General features: G+C 34.6%; 1 long non-coding RNA gene across 1 annotated transcript in view; it reads right to left on the bottom strand.

Moving 5' to 3' along the window:
- Nucleotides 1-2500, bottom strand: part of LOC137615179 (uncharacterized) — a 441588-nt gene that overhangs the window by 233831 nt on the left and 205257 nt on the right. The window lies entirely within an intron of this gene.

The following is a 2500-nucleotide window of genomic DNA, read 5'->3' as shown; positions in this document are numbered from 1 at the left end:
GCTTCCTAATTACAATATTAATCGTAGAGTAATGAAACTTACAGGGATTAATTGGTATGTGAAAAGCTGGAAATTATTAAATTTTGGAAGGTCACGGTCAATCAAAATGTCCATTTGACGTAATCAGCCATAAGTTTGGACATCTTTGGTTCATATTTGAGTTTACGAAAATCTACGCCTATTAATACGTGTGAAGGTTAAAGCCAAGGTCGAGCAAAAGGTCGAGAAATTAGCTGCCACGGTGGAGGTCTGCATTCTACTGAGTGCCCCTCCAGTATTACCGTAGAGATCAGAGATGTCAAATAGAACAGAGATATTTGAGTCTAACGGAAACTTTGCTTTCATCTACTTTCTGAAGGACGGTCATAGTGAAGGCCAATATATGACTATAGCTAAACTTCCAACCTGGGATACCGTAGGCATTAACAGATAAGTACTGTCACGTGGTACATCACCAAACCTTGGACCCAATTTGCTCATGAGGATCTTTGTAATTAAAGAACTTTGTTTACATAATTTCCTAGGGTGTTACCAAAATTATTCCTATTCATTTGATAAAAACACTTTCATAAAGAAACCCATTATTACTAATATGACTTAATTTCTGGATTGTGGCTCTTTTTATATGAGGTCACTTCCGGCCTGACTACACGTGTTCGATTCTATACCTTCTGGACTCCTCGAGATTTTCTACATCTCGTTACGGTTATTTTTCTCACCCTATAATGACTACATCGCATTAGATTTTTTGCGTCGTTGTCGATTAATTAGAAATCATTGTTTTGACGTAATCTTTAAAATTGTGAAAAATGCAAATCCGGATCTGGATCATGGGTCGTCAATGACTTAAGATTTATCTCTGGTGAAAATGTCATCAAAACCATTGAATAGTTTTGACGTAAACCTGTCCACAAACAAACATACATATAAATAAATGAATAATCCTGTCCACAGACATACAAATGAATGAATATATTAATACACCGACTCGAAAATATAACCTTGGCTGAGGTAAAAATCAGCCTTCATGTACGTACTTTATTTATATACATAACACCCTGAACAATTACATAACAGTAACGTATAGTGATAATAATAATAAATATAAATACTACAATTAATACTCGTATCACTGTACTTATTTTAAGCTTTTTAGACATTTGCTTCATAATCCTCATCTCGAGAGATTATTTCTATGAATACCTGGAATTTGATGTCAGGTTTACTTTTTACATTCAGGCTCTAAAATATCTACTCCCCACTAGGTGTAAATATTTGGTCACGGAAAGTAAGAGAGAGAGAGAGAGAGAGAGAGAGAGAGAGAGAGAGAGAGAGAGAGAGAGAGAGAGAGAGAGAGAGAGAGAGAGATGTATATAAGTTCACCATTTCAGTAACTGGAATTTATGTCTCAAGATTATCAGAAGCCTACTTGAAATGATGAAGTCTTGATGAAATTGCAGTGCAGTTACGAATATATCAATTTATTTTGTCTAATAACATAATGCATATATATGATTTAGTACCATCCCTCCCCCCACATCGTAACATAACGCATTTACCTTGCAGAATATATTCAAATGCAATAAGACCTGTTTTCCATTACATTCTTCCCAAAATTAAACAAGAAACTATTTCGGTGTTAATCACTTGCTTCTGTGCAGATTAACGTCGTTCCAAAGGTCTCTTTATAGAATATTTAATTGGACGAATCTGTGTCTCTTATGCAAATATCCAAGGGGCTTATCTCCTCCAGTTGAGACATGAGTTTGCACAGAGATCCCAACTCTCGCTGAATATCTCTGTTCATTTCATTGCAGACTGCATTCTAAAATACTGTAAATTATTCAGGGGGAATTCCGCGTTAGTTCAGAATTTGTAAAACCTTGAAGCAAAATTTTAATGGGACAATGTAGAAAGAAAGATAAATTATTCGGAAGTTGCAGAAATTTTAAAACTGTAAAACTAAATCTAAATGATGCAATGCAGAAAGAAGACAACTTATTCGAAAGTAGCTGTCAATATTTTGTTTCTGATTAAAATTTTCAAATGACATCTTTTAATCATAGGCCAAACTAAACAGAACTCTTGAAATTTAAAAAAATAACGTATTGACGTATAAACAATTTGTATTTGAGTCAAAGATAATTAAGATTATTAACGCAACAATTAAATTACTTTCATTGAATTGGGAAACAATTCGTAATTTAAAATACACTATTAACTTTAACATGACGTATAAAGAAACGCTATGTTCCTTGCAAAGGCAACATTGAAAGGCCATGGTGCCCCGAAGAGCAATTATTCTTTTTGAGAGATTACAATTAGGCTCAATTACCTTACTTGCATCAAAGATGAAAAAAAAAATAATTGGTCACCTAAGCCATGACCTCCTCAAGTGAAGCCCTTCACTTTCATCTTCAATCACACTTAGGCTTTCTGGGTATCAAGAGAGAGAGAGAGAGAGAGAGAGAGAGAGAGAGAGAGAGAGAGAGAGAGAGAG

The sequence above is a fragment of the Palaemon carinicauda genome, chromosome 21, assembly GCF_036898095.1.
Source record: "Palaemon carinicauda isolate YSFRI2023 chromosome 21, ASM3689809v2, whole genome shotgun sequence".
NCBI lineage: Eukaryota > Metazoa > Arthropoda > Malacostraca > Decapoda > Palaemonidae > Palaemon > Palaemon carinicauda.
Note: the sequence above shows the minus strand (reverse complement) of the source record. Positions and strands in the feature narration are given on the sequence as shown.